Source organism: Microtus pennsylvanicus, chromosome 16, assembly GCF_037038515.1.
Source record: "Microtus pennsylvanicus isolate mMicPen1 chromosome 16, mMicPen1.hap1, whole genome shotgun sequence".
In the NCBI taxonomy this organism is placed as follows: Eukaryota; Metazoa; Chordata; class Mammalia; order Rodentia; family Cricetidae; genus Microtus; species Microtus pennsylvanicus.
This window is the reverse complement of record NC_134594.1, coordinates 13,186,101-13,200,749: the sequence shown is the minus strand read 5'-3', so window position 1 is coordinate 13,200,749 and position 14,649 is coordinate 13,186,101. Positions and strand designations below refer to the sequence as shown.

At 45.2% G+C, this 14,649-nt stretch overlaps 1 long non-coding RNA gene across 2 annotated transcripts in view; it reads left to right on the top strand.

Annotated features, from left to right (window-relative positions):
* Nucleotides 1–322: 322 nt before the first annotated feature.
* LOC142836270 (uncharacterized) overlaps nucleotides 323–14,649 on the top strand; it is a 37,300-nt gene continuing 22,973 nt past the window's right edge. For both annotated transcript variants that reach the window (XR_012908035.1, XR_012908036.1), the window contains exons 1-2: nucleotides 323–457; nucleotides 10,982–11,046. This is a non-coding gene — a long non-coding RNA (uncharacterized LOC142836270). The remainder of the gene's footprint in view (nucleotides 458–10,981; nucleotides 11,047–14,649) is intronic.

Sequence of the window (14,649 nt, the reverse complement as noted above, 5' to 3'; positions counted from 1 at the left end):
TGGCTGCACAGTCCATACTGAAGACCATGTTGACCTGAGCATCAGCCATGATAGACTTGAAACAATATGGAGACCTTCGTAGCGAGTCCCAAAACAACCAAGGTCAAGTCACAGTGGCATAAGGACTGCTCTGCTTGGATTAGCACCCATGATCTGCAGCAATGACAACAGGGTCACTTGTCCACAGTCTCTGCTTAGGGGAATGTGCTCATTCTAGAGTTGGAATGTGTGGATACTATTTATAGGAAGCATGGTACGCACGTCCATGACCTTTCTGCAGCATAAAAAAAGCAAACCACGGTGAAGCCTGAGGAGGGATTTATGGCTGGTGTAGATAAACCAAAAGCCCCAATGCTGCAGTAGCAGCTTGGTAACCGGGGTCATACCACCATCTGTCATGCGTGCAGGGAGGTGGAGCAAGGAAGATGCAGGGTAGAGTTGGAGGAAGGAGGAACTGGTAAGAAATGTTTGATTTGGGGGGATATGTTACTTCTGTTATTCTTTTATTTTATAATTCAAAAGAAAGCTGCTTCTATGAATCTAAGCAGCACAGTGGGTGAAAGCCACGTGGCCCAGGCTGGGTTAGGGCTTCTACTTATGCCCCATCCCCAATGGCATTGGGTAGTGTGTGCACTCTACACCCTTGACTGTGGGTGTGATGTGACTGTTTGAGTTTCTGCCCTGACACAGAATCTGTGGTCCAGAGAGGGCCAAGGCTCTACCTTTCACTGGCAGCCAAATTTGGGAACATTTAAGCCATTCCCAGGTAGTGCTGGTTTTGAAAGCATAAAGGGGTCATAGAAAACAGCTGAGATTTTGCAGTGAGAGAGGCCATCGTTGAAGGTGCAGCTCCAGTTGCAATAGACAACCCAGGATTGAAGGGGTCATAGACGTGAAGTTGAAGCTACCTTGGCAACGTGTGACAAGGTTAGAATCCCTAAGGAGAGCCCAGTTGCAATGGAGACCCCAGTAGTTTGGAGATGCCAGTACCTTTGATGACCGCAAGGACAATAGCAGCTGTAGGAGGGAAAAGCCTGAGCCTAGGAGACAAGTTGTGTGTTCTTCAGGTGGCAGAGCTGGAGAAAGGAAGCTGCCAGCTCTTTGGAGCCTCAAAGGGTTATGAATGGGTCTGACATAAAGCACTGAAATTTTTTACACTGTTGACTATTGTTATATTTGATATTATTGTAACTCTGCCCCGATGCTTCCATCTTGGAGTGAGAAAGTATATAACTCCGTTTTTTTATTCTACAGGAAGAATAGGGATCCATGAGACTTTGGAATTTTGGAGAGACTTTAGATATTTTAGAGGGATTTGATCTATAAAGGAGACATTTGATGTTTTAAAGGGACTGAATGCTTTAAAGCGCTTGAGTTTTAAAGACTGTAAAATCTTTAAACGTTGGAATGTGTTTTAGATCAAGATATATTAATACCTGGAGATAAACAGGAGTGGAAGATTATGGTTTAATGGTAACATGTTTGTGTGCCAAGCCGAACAGGGATGAATTATCCTAGTTCGTGTTTGTGGCAGCTTGACACAAGTTATAGTCCTTTGGGAAAGGGGACTCTCATCTGAGAAAATGCCTCCATGAGTCTGGCCTATAGACAAGTCTCCTGGACATTTTCTCTTCCTTCCTTCCTTCCTTCCTTCCTTCCTTCCTTCCTTCCTTCCTTCCTTCCTTCCTTCCTTCCTCCCTCCCTCCCTCCCTCCTTTCCTCCCTTCCTCCCTCCCTCCTTTCCTCCCTCCCTTCTTTCCTCCCTCCCTTCCTTCCTCCCTCCCTCCCTCCTTTCCTCCCTCCCTTCTTTCCTCCCTCCCTCCCTCCCTCCCTCCTTTCCTCCCTTCCTTCCTCCCTCCCTTCCTCCTTTCCTCCCTTCCTTCCTTCCTTCCTCCCTCCCTCCCTCCCTCCTTTCCTCCCTTCCTCCCTCCCTCCCTCCTTTCCTCCCTTCCTTCCTTCCTCCCTTCCTTCCTTCCTTCCTTCCTTCCTCCCTCCCTCCCTCCTTTCCTCCCTCCCTTCCTTCCTCCCTCCCTTCCTTCCTCCCTTCCTCCTTTCCTCCCTTCCTTCCTTCCTTCCTTCCTTCCTTCCTCCCTCCCTCCCTCCCTCCCTCCTTTCCTCCCTTCCTTCCTTCCTCCCTCCCTCCTTTCCTCCCTTCCTTCCTTCCTCCCTCCCTCCCTCACTCCCTCCTTCCCTCACTCCCTCCTTCCCTCTCTTCACTCCTTCCTTCCTCCTTCCCTCCCTCCCTCTCTCCTTCCCTCCCTCTCTCCCTCCCTCCCTTCCTTCCTTCCTTTCTTCCTTCCTCCTTTTCTTTAATTAGTGGTTGGTGTGAGAGGGCACAGCCCACTGTGGGTGGTGCCAAACAGAGGCAGGTGGTACTGAATTGTATAAGAAAAAAAAATTACAAAACAGGCTAAGCAAGACAGAGAAACAAGCCAGTAAGCAGCACCCTCCATAGCCTTTGCTTTAGCTCCTGCTTCCAGGTTCTTGCCTCGAATTCCTGCCCTGACTTCCTTCAGCAATAGAGTGTGATCTGAGAGGTGGTAAACCCCTTTCCTCTCCAAGTTGGTGTTGGTCATAGTGTTTCGTCACAGCAAGAGAAACCGAACTAAGACAGTTGGGATGGAAATACAGTGGTCTGTATGTCCCAGGGCACATCTAATATAACGGCATTCGGCTAAAATGCTCAGTGGGGAGAACCTGAGTTAACAAACATGACTTTAAATCTCTGCTTCCCCATTTACTTACTAAGTAATCTTGGGCAGTTATTTAACCTTGCTTGGTCTCAGTTGTCCTTATATTTAAAGCACTTTACCAGAGAGCCTGGTACACAGCAAGTACTTGACAAACAAGAGGTGTTGTTACTAACATAACTCACTGAGAAGGGCCGTATTGTCCTTACTGGGTTCATAAAATAATAAGATGTGTTGGTAAAGGTCTAGTAAAATCTAAACAGAAATCCGTAGTGTTTTACTTAGGGATGCTATGGGTACACTCATCAAAGTCGTCCCTGTTCTACCAAACATATTGTCTCAGCATGATTTTCTCAGTTTCCTGCCTAAGTCTTCGTGCCTCAGCTTGATCTAAGTCTCTGTGTTTTTGGATTCTGTGCCTCTCCCTGTTGTCCCTGTCGCTAACTCTCTGAGCACTCACTTTTCTGACAGCTCCTCTAGCTCTCCGTGCTCCACGCCATTACTGCAGTGACCCACCATGGAGAGTCGGGCGCTTTGGAGACCAGCAGCCACAGAAACTAGAAAGGGGAGGGGGTGAGCACAGAAAGCCCTTAGAAAGAGAGATGTGTTTCTCAGGGGACAGTACACAGTTGCCACAGGGCAGTCTAGTGTTTGGTCCAGAAAAGAGAGCAAGGCAAGAAAAGTGAAAACACACAGGCCCAGGATGCATTGCATGGGTGGCTGAGAGGGCTCGCTGTACTGAAAGGGGGCTTGAGAACCAACCAGACTTGGCAATGGGCAAGCAGTTGGCAGGTCAGGAAAATCAAGCAAATCCCCAACAGACATGGGGCCATAGATGAAACTAATAGAACTCCAGCTTCTGATCACTGTGCATCAACTCCTAATTGAAAGACCTAGGGGAGAGCAGTGGGCCCTGGAAGATGGAGTTGACCATGCTCTTCTGGGGCTTGAAGAGGACATCATGAAGGCAGGTCCTTGCCACTGTTGGCATTTCCCCTTTCTTTCTTTTCTCTCTTTTTCTTTCTTCCATCCCTTTCCTCTCAGCAGAATCCATTTTTTTTTAGATATAAATTTTCTGTAGACATTTTTTAAAGATGGGAAATAACAGCTACTGTGTTAAAAGGGATAGGGGTTGGGTCCCACGTTCTGGTACACATTTGGTAGCTGTGGCAGACCTAACCACACCATATACAAGGCTTTGAGAAACACAGCTTGAAAACTTCCGCTGAAACTCCTTAGGGGTGGCTGTTTTGAATCAACTAACCACACATGGAAAGGTAATTCTCACAATAGAATTTTCAGAGGTGGGGATGTGTGAGGTAGAATATTTGTGTCCTGTTCTGTCCTCCATTCTTGTCAACCAGAAGTTAAAGTATGGGCTAGTGCCCAAAATACAAGAAAACCAGGCAGTCCCGGAAATGTTTCCTGTCTTCTCGGAGATCCATCCTATGTTGTGGTATCACTTCAAGTTGTTCTTGAAAGGCTGGAAAATTTACTCTTCATCATTAATACATTGTACCGGGGACTTGGAAGGGACAAGACTGAATATGCTGTGATTGTTAAAGCCACTGTTAGAATCAACAGGAACTGATCTCCATACAAATGGCTTCAATGGAGAAGAAACTGCAGATTGGGGGGCACAAGCTCAACAATTACAGAAGTATTTTTTTTCTGGCTCAAAATGAAAATGCATTGACTGGACAGAAAAGCCAGTTGTCTGCACAGAGATCTTCTGAACGAGCAGGGGCATTCATCAGTGCTGGCGTATGAAGCTGGATCCTTGCAGGAGCAACATTTTCAGTGAATCTTTATTCACACGGTTTCCAGCATCTTTGAAGAGGATTATAGAAAGAGCTTAGATTCTGGGCTTACTCTGAGATCTGATGGTTCTTATCTTTACATTAAAGCAGTTTATTCAAACCCATTTGCTCAATTACGAATTAAGTAACAAGTAAGTAACAGTTAGCTAGAGGCTCTCTGAAAGAGAAACCTCGGCAGGGCGACCTTCCATCATGAGAGGAGGGGAAAGGAAGATGGGTATCACTGTCTACCATACGGGGTCAGAAAGAATAAAATCAGCACTGCAATGACATGTATAGCATTGCCGTTGTCTAAAAAGTAGATGCAAAAAGAATTGGGACTGGACCTTCAAGCTCCGCGGGAACCCACATGTTCACGGGAGAGAATCTAGCATCGGGAATTTTCAAAACCATCTCACAGTCTAATTCTTCCTTTCAAATTTGGGATTTTGTTCATCGTGCATTTCTGAGAGATGTGGAGGAAATGATAACATGAATTAGTCTTTGTGGAAATAAAGCAAATTGAATGTGTTTCTGAGCAACTCATTTATATACAGGAATTAGATTTATCCTCTGAGAATTCCTTGATGTACCTTTGAACCAGAACTGTGGGGGCCAACTTCTTATATTTAGTCCACATTAAAGTCATACGAGGATATTTTTAGGACATTTAGAAGCTTGACTTCTGACTTTCCATTCTTGGTGTGACGCCTACGCAGGTTGGCGATAATTGCTTCGGGGACTTAATAATAATAATCTTTTCCTGCGGGGAATTTATAATCTAGTTAGACAAGTAAATACACACACATCAAAAATCAGATCGCAAAGCAGAGCAGTGCCCATTTAAAGTATAATAGGATATGGAGCAGGTACCTCCAGACACGGGAGGCGAGAAAGGCCATTATCAGACCTAGTTATCGCTGGAAAGCCTGTGGATGAAAGATTCCGGCCGGATCTTCAAACACTGGTAGGGTTTTGATGACCAAAAATACAGGAAAGAGAGTATCCATTTGGAGGTACTTCCCGACACAGCGTGAAGAGTGAATTGGGAGTTGCCATAACAACCTCCAAGGCTCAGAGGATTAAAACGGGCAGGCTCTATCACTCACTCCATTCCCAGGGTGACTTGGTGGCTGTGACAATAATGGGACAATGAAGGAGTCATCTCTTTTGGGTTGTTCAGGGCCCGCTCACGCCCTTGGCTGGTGTGATCGGTATCTGCAGGTGGCTTCCCAGGTTATCACAGAAGGGAGCGAGTGGATCAGACATGGGACCTTCCCAGCAGCCCAGATTCACAGAGGTGTGAGTCACTTCTGTCCACTGTCCTGCAGAGTCTGTCAGCCCCAGCCTAACTGCAGGGAAACTGGGAAGTGATGCTCATCTGAGAGCAAATGGGCTCAGCTGGATTCAGCGTTGTTTCTGCTGATGCGATCACATGAGGAACATTATGGAGAGGGTACCACAGTGGCACTTATGGCTGTAACTGGTCACTCCATGAGGACTCAAACTCCCCTAACATCACCTTCAATTTTACCCTGTATACTCCTTTTGCTGGAAGCGATATTGGTGCTACCTTTAAGGACAGCTGGACCCAAAGGCTTAGACCGGCTTTCATAGGCACTGAATTGAAAGACATTGTTGCTTTCTTTGTGGATAAGTGGCCTGCTGAAATGGAAGCAGTCAGTAAGGTGAAGCTTGGAAAGAGAGGAGAGACCTGGAAAAGCATACTTTTATGATATTTCATGTATACCCCCATGACTGCTTATTATTATTAGCCTATGAAATTCTTGATTATTGCCCTAGAGAGGAGGGAGGCAAGTACTGCCTAAGAGAAAACATGCTATTATGATATTAAGTGTCTGAGAATTTGAGTGACTTCCAGGGGGAAGTGTAGAACATTCCTAACTGCACATTTAAGTGGTGGAGAAAGGAAGACTTCTCCCAACAGCAACAACAAAGTTGTGTGGCATCGAAAGGACTAAGTCACTGCGCACATTAGGATGCTCCTTTCTTGTACGCGTTGGATGCATGGATCTGAGGTTGACCGTCAAGGTGCACATAGTCTTTGGATAGTGCCACGGGCCTCAGCTTGCAATGATGCCCAACTGCATCCACACCAGGGGACTCATGGGTCAAGATCACTTCTCAAAATGAACCATTTATTGCAGAGAAGAAGCAAAAACTTAAACTTTAGCAGGATAAGCAATATGGCTGCAATATTTTTTAAAACCACATTCCCAACCACAGTGTTTAGTTATGAAAAAACTTATCTGTTGTAGAAACTTAGGAGACTGGCTTAACCCAATGTCCCCAGAAAAATGATACCTGAGTCAGCGTTTACGTTGAAATCATTCATTCTGAGCATCAGCGGCAGCAATAGCAATGGGGAACCCTACTTACTAGTGAAACACGCTGTGGAAGAAACCATGGTGTTTGATCAGTTGGTCACCATCGTGGGTAGCTAGAGTTAGTGCCAAGGGCACTGTCTGCAGGTCATATAGATTGAGCCTCAGATAAAATAGAAGAGAGGCACGTTTTGGTTCTCCGTTTCTGTGAATATATACAGGCTTCAAACCAAGGGCCTGTTTCAAAAATGAAAGAAGGAAAATAACGAGAGTTGTAACAAAGAGAAAGATGGCATACTATTGACCTCCTATCTGCAGGTCCTTCTAAATGCGGCATTCACCCAGACTCTGGGGGGGTGGAGGTGGGGGAGAGGTGGTTTTCATAGATCTTAATCAAATGTGCCTCTAAAGAGAAAAGCAAAATAGGAGGGGGGAGGGAGCTACCAATTCTTTTTTACAAAAATAAATCTCACTGATGATGAAAGCCTACCAGCTCAATTTGGGTCTGAGGATCCCAGCCTCCTTACTGAGTCTGGTGTTCACTGTGGTTTCCCCGGGGGTGAGTCTTGGCTAGAATGTTTCATTCCATCTTTCTGGGCAACTCTGTAATATTTATTTGTTTCTACAGAGAAAAGAATCGGTTTCAGTAGTCACATCCCTCACTGACCTCCTCCGTGCCGCGCCGCCCACTATAAATACAGCACTTTGGCTTGCGCCCACGGTCAGGCAAATGTTTTGGCCAGATATTGGCCCCTGGGTGCTGGATTTTTTCCTTTGGAAACTTTCTCAAACAGAAGCGCTTCATTTTCCGTTCCCCCTTTCTCTTGTGCTTTCACTGTTACGTGGTTCTGATGCCTGGGATTGATGGAGTCTTAGCTTACGGTGGCTTCCAAGACAGAGAAGCGTGACCCGGACAGGGATGTCTGCGTGGAGTTTGCCCGCTAATCCCTGCACTCTCCCCGGTTTCCTAAGCACAAGGATCCATTTAGCTGGTGACACCTCTTTGAAATGATTACAGCTTCAGTTATCGGGATGAAAGGATTTCCGTGCCGAGAACAGAAGACAGAAAATTGCATCAGGCTGTTTTTGCTAATGCAGTCATTTTCAGAGCCCCGGGAACACGGGGAGCTTTGAAGTTGGTATAGATACATCAGTCTTCTGATGTTTATTGAGGAGACACGTGTACTAAGGGTGATAAGGATACAGATTTGAGAAAGTCCCTACCCTGAGGAGTTTACGGTCTGGTGGGAATGATTGAGAAATAAATAATCATACTGCCTGTAGGAAATGCTCTAAGAGGAGCTTGGGCAATGTCGTTGAGGTTGGGGGAGGGGGCTCTAACTTCACTCTGTCACATAGGAGCAGGTGGGAAGTAGGTTTCTATAGGGATGTCTTAAGAGATAGGCAAAAGTTTATCAGAGAAACAAGGAGGTGACGCATGGGTGCCGTGGTAGGACAGTGGCTGTCGTTTTAGTTTGGATTTTATTGCTGAGACACCATGACCAAGGCAACACACGTTGAAAGCACATAGTTGGGGTGGCTTGCTTACATTTTCAGAGGTTCAGCCATTATAATCATGGCAGGGAGCACAGCTGTGTGTTGGCAGACATGGTGTTAGAGTTGAGAGTGTTACATCTTACAGGCATCAACAAGTCGGCTGACAGTCACATTGAGGGAAGCTTGAGCAAAAGAGACCCGAAAGTCTACCCCCACAGTGACACACTTCCTCCAACAAGGTCACCTTCTAATAGTGCCACTCCCTTTGAGGGCCACATTCTGCTCCTTGGCCCCCATATCATAAAGTCTCTCCTGAGACACCTGGCAATCTCTTAACTGTAATCCCCCTGCAAAAGTCAAAATCAGAAACCAGATCACATACCTCCAGCATATAACAGCACAGGATTGCATTACCTTCCAAAACATAGGGAAGGGAGTATAGCAAGGAATTACTGGACCAGTGCAATACCCAAGACCAGCTGGGCAAACTCCAAACTCTGCATCTCTATGTCTGATGCCAAAATGCTCTTCAGATCTCCAATTCCATTGGCTCTCTTGACTGCAGCACACTTCTTTCTCTGGGGCTGGTTCCACTCCCTGATAGTAGCTTTCCTTGACATCTATCCTACAACTCTGGCATCTCTAACAGCTTGGGTTCTCCAAGGCAATCCAGCCTCCAACTTCACAGCTTCACACAATGGCCTCTCTGCTAGGTCTCCATTCAGGGACACCCCTGACACATGCCTGGCCTCGGTGACTGTTGTTAGGTGCAGAAGCAATTTCTATAACCCATTTCTTCTACCTTAACTCTAAAGCCAGAACTACGTGGCTGAAACTGCCAAGTTCTGCTGCTTACTGGGGCTGGACCATGGCCCCCTCGTTTAGTGACTTTTTCATCAGCTTTCTGTTTTCCTTTACTGCTTGGTCTTTAGACTGAGCTGGCCTCAAACTCAAAAATCCATCAGCCACTGCCTTCCCAGTGCTGGGGTTAAAGGCAAGTATCACTACATGAGGGCTCTAAACTTTTCTTTAATTTATTGCCACAAACTGGAAATTTAGCTTGGTGGGATCTTGCTCTGAGGTAACCACCCCCTTTATTCCATTTCTCAATCTGGGTATCAAAGAGTTTAGACCCATTCTGCTTTCTGTTGCTCCTTTTCTCTTCAAAATGTGCTTTTTGTAACTTACCATGCTCAACTTGCTATTTTCCATTATAAATCTTTATTAGAGCTATCACTAATATCTACACGACAGAGTCTATACGAGGCTATTTTGAGATTTCCACTGCCAATGGAGCTAATCCAAAACTCTTCACTTTAGCCTCAGGCAGACTCTTTGGACGAGGACAAAAGGCAGTCACTTTCTTCACCAAAATATCAAAAGAATGATCTCCAGGCAACATGCTAAAAAACATCCTCTGAAACATCTTGAGTGAGTTCCAGGCAGTTCAAACAACTCTGAGCATCTGTCTTCCAAGCTCCCACTTGTGTGACCCATTAAGTAGTGCCTAAAGCATCCCCCTACTTTCATAAACCAAAGTCCAAATTCCTCCAAACAAGCACATGGTCCAGCCTCTCCCAGCAATGCCTCAGTCCCTGGTAACAGCTTCTGTATATGTGGGAATGGCACAGAAGTAGGCTCCAGTGCCAGTGAAGGAATGGATGTGCAGACTAGGTAGAGGAAACAGGTGAAGAACAAACCTTTCCTTCTTCCCTTGTCCTTCCTTATATAGACTTCTAGTAGAAGGTGTGGCCCAGATTAAAGGTGTGTCATCCAGCCTCCAGGTCTGGATTAGTGACCTGTGTCATCAAGGTCCGGATCAAAGGAATACTGTCGTCTTCTTGCCTAGAGATCCAGATCGCGAGCATGCCTTTCATTTTTAGTTGATAGTGCATTCCAGATAGAGTCAAATTGACAGCCAAGAATAGCCATCACAGTGACTTACTTGAAGAGTTGCATGAGAGTCAAGTTGAACCGTAAGGTAGGAGTAAGGACTTGCAAAGAAGTTAAAACTAGTCGTGAAGGGTTCTCAGGGGCTTAAACGCTGGACCTTGCGCAGAGTGGGAAGATGGTCTAAGACTTGAAACTGACCATTGTCACAATTATGTTTGCATCTTAGAAAGTAAACCTCAGCATTCAGGAGGCAGAAACAAAAGGATCTCTGCAATTTCGAGATCAGTCTGGTCTATAGAGCTAGTGCCAGGATAGGTTCCAAAGCTACCCAGAGAAAACCCTGTCTCGAAAAAAGGGAGGGGGCTGGAGAGATGGCTCAGAGGTTAAGAGCATTGCCTGCTCTTCCAAAGGTCCTGAGTTCAATTCCCAGCAACCACATGGTGGCTCACAACCATCTGTAATGAGGTCTGGTGCCCTCTTCTGGCTTTCAGGCATACACACAGACAGAATATTGTGTACATAATAAATAAATAAATACATACATACATACATACTTTAAAAAAATGTTTATGAAGGCTGATGAAATACCCAGTCAAAAGGTAGCAAGGGCCTGATGTAGATAGTGAGGATGGACTGGAGACAAGGATATGCTTCAGCGTACTGGGGCTTAAAGGGGATGGGTTCTGTAGAGTAGGGGCCAGGGTGTGAGGAAGAGGGCAGAGTCTGGACTAACCATGTTTTGCCCTTTCTTTCCTCAGAGCCACTCATTCTTCTTGTCACGCTTGCTGACTGTTCCTGCCAGCAAATCTCCCAACATGAAAAGGTAAGTAAGAGGATTTACAAAGTGATATTTGGGGCTGGAGAGATGGCTCAGTGATTAAGAACACTGGCTGCTCTTCCGGAGGATCCAGGTTCAATTCCCAGCACCTGCATGGCAACTACAGCTGTCTGTAGCTCCTGTTTCAGGGGATCTGATGCTGTCGTGCAGACATAACCATAAACATCCGTGCACATAAAATAAAAAAATGAATTAAAAAAAATGGTATTCAGAGCTGGGGGTGTGGCTTTCTAGTAGAGTACTTACTCCAGCTTGCACGGAGCCCTGAGTTTGATCCCAGTAATTTGTAAATCTGGGCATGGTGGCACAAGCCTATAACCTTAGGACTCAGGAACTGGAGGCAGGAGTATCAGAAGGCCCAGGTCTTTCTGGCTATAGTGAGTTGGAAGCTAGTGGGGATGGCTAGATTAGCTGGGAACACAGGTGGATCTGAACTCAGAGACTCGAGCGCCCATGGCATTGGTATCTGTGAAGATACTGGCACCAATCTCCCACAGGTACTGAAGGGTAACTCTACAAACTCATGGATAATAAATGAGCTTTTCTGTCCCATGGGTCCCTGTTCAGCATTTAACTTCAGTCTCGACAAGTTATTTGGTATCGCCATCTCAACAGGGAGTGTGGTGAACCAATGGAATTGCCTTGAGAGATGGTAAGAGAGTACGCACACCCTGGGTCCAGGGCAGGACATGCTGTAGCAAATCTTTTAATGTGTGCCAGTAATTATTGCTGCTAATAGTACAGGCGTCCAGTCTGGGGATGCATCTCAGTTGGTTGAGTACTGACCTAGCATGCTGAAAGATCTAAACTCCGTCCATAGTGGTGGCCTATAACTATAATATCAGCACCGGTAAAGAGAATGCAGGAGGATCAGAAGTTCTAGTCCATCCTTGGCTACACAACAATTTGAGAAAAATCTGGGCTATCTGGGGTCCTGTCTTAAACACAGAAACAAACTAACAAAAACAACAAGCAAACAAACCCACAATTACTGAGGCAAGTCTCATGCCAAAATTTCAGAGCCAATCTTGGGCTACACACCTGAATCAAGTTCTTATTCTACAGAATTTGGGCCTGTGATATCTTATCGCCATGGCTCTCCGTCACATTTCCTTGAATGTGGAACTCGAGCTGCTTTCTTTAATTTACACAAAGAATTCTGCAATGGCATTTCTATGTGTAGCAAAACAATATGAATGGCTAGAAGGTAGCACCCCCATATTTCTGGGGCAGAAAATTTAAATGCACCAATCCCTCCTTATCTATAGTTTTAATTTCTATAGTTTCAGTCATCCTTGGTTAATCATGCTTCAAAAATAGTAAGTGGAAAAAGTTCCACAAATAACTAATTCGTAAGTGTTAAATGGCACACGCTGTGTGACCAGAGGTTGTCATCCGGCTCCCTCCACCTGACACTGAGTCAGCTCCTTGCTCAACAGATCCGCACTTAATACATTGCCTTCCCAGCAGTTATCAATGGCCCCTCAGCTCATCGTCTCCACAGACATGGTAGCTCAGGGCTTTTATTTGGGGTTTGCTCCTTTCTATGATTTCATGCATCTGCAGGGGGTCCTGGGGCCTGTCCTTCTCAGATGATAGAAGATTACTCTGTTTGCTGAGTTGCTCCGGAAGAGCCTTGGCTACAACATCAGTTCTAGCTTCTGACTGGTACTGATCTTTTACTCTGCCTCTGTTTGCTTCCACAAAACCTAACAGCAGTTTCTTCCTGCTGTTGACAGCACAGGACATAATCCCTCTGCCCAATCGTTATCTCTCCGTGCAGTATCAAGCCCCTCTTGAAAAGAAAATTGAGATGAGATTTTACTGGGCACCTGGGCTAGGCTTGAACTTGCTATATAGCTTGGGGTCTTCCTTCTTCAGCCTCCTGGGTGTTGTTCTAGGTACACGCCACCATACACAGCTCCTGTGAATGGCCAAAGACTAAGGCTTCTACACCAGGTCTCTCTCCATCCTTTCCTCAAAGAAGCAGTGTTGTGATTCACTTCTCTGCTGAAATGAAATTACGATGCTTCTTCCTTACAAGGGAAAAATATCCATGGTCAATTTTAGTTTCATATAGTTGGGTTTTTTTTCCTCTGAGTAATATATTGCTGTACATTGTGATGATGGATGCTGACTCATTAATAGGATGTAAAAAGGCGATATTGAATGACTTGGAGGAGAGGAGTGGAGTTTTTTTTCCTGTTTGTTTTTTTTGATGTGTCATCATTTGGTCAAGACTCCCATGCAGGCCTCTGTGCACTGCCTGTAACACTGCAACGGTTCATCAGGTGATGACTTAAAAAGGAATTTGGTCTGCATGAGATACAAGGAAACTCCTAGCAGAGTCATGCCATAGTTTTGACTCAGATAAACCGCCTCTTAAATGGCTAATTTTTCTTCAGCCTTTGGAATAACATGGTGTCTCACAATTACAGGGTATCTATAAATTACCTCGATGTTTTCAAGGTACCGCTATTTGAAAGAAAGAATGTTTTGTTATTTTGGGACAAGAAACTAATGTCTTTGTCTTTGCGCCAATGGAGATGAGATGCTCTCTAATTCACGCAGGGGCTGCTTCTTTAAAGGGCAAATCCCTAAGTACACGTTACAACAAGGCTCTGTGGAAATTCAAAGTTGGCCTCCCACTTTACGGGAAGTCTTTTTGGGAATTTTGCCCATAATTCAGCAAGTTCAGTGTTTGAGACTGGAAGGACTGGATACACTTTACTGTTTAAGTAAAGAAAGGATGGGACCCACACTGTGTTCTAGTGTGTGATGTCAGCTCGCTAACTGAGTTGCCTTTCCAAGACAATCAAAGGCTGGCGCGAACCCAGTCACATGGCTGAGGCTACCAAGGTTCCTTAATTGCAGCTTTGATGGACTGTAATGGATGCTTTCCCTCCGGGGTCTTGCTTTGCCATTGCACATCTGCCATCTTTTTGATTGGGAAATACGCACACCGTCTCTAGTTCAATTTCATACCCTTTCAAATTTGAACTTGACGTTTAGACACATGTGACTTAGCAAATGCTCTTCCATTTAGAAGTGGAACTCATTTTCGGGAATGATTAGATAAAAGACTAAAGTCTTAAGCCAGTTCTCAAAGCTCAACTGTTGTATTAATTTTTTTTAAAAAAAGTCAAAATAAATTCGCATTGGATTCAAAATTCTCTGACTTCTGAATAGCATGTGCCTTTCCCTATACCAGGTAACTAAGAGCAAACGTCAGCTCTAATTCATGCAATGATCGCAATGATGTTGTCGTTTCTTATTTGTGTCTTCCCAGAAGAGTTCCGTTCTTCCTAAGACAAAACCCATATTCTCCTTGAGAAATGTCCCTTCTCTAGTCTCAGCCCAGGGACCTGGGGCAGGGGAACACATCTTGATGCTAGGCTGCTCACTGGAGGAGACCAGCCCCAGAATCAAAGATCTGCACTTCTCAGGAATGGAGGGAAAAGGAAAAGGTTTAATTATATGGAGCCTGTATCTAGCTGGCCCAGACCCCAGTTCACCTTGGAGTTTCCCATAAGTAAGCATCATTCAGAATGAGTTGTTTGTAATAAACAAGTCCTGACCATAACAAAT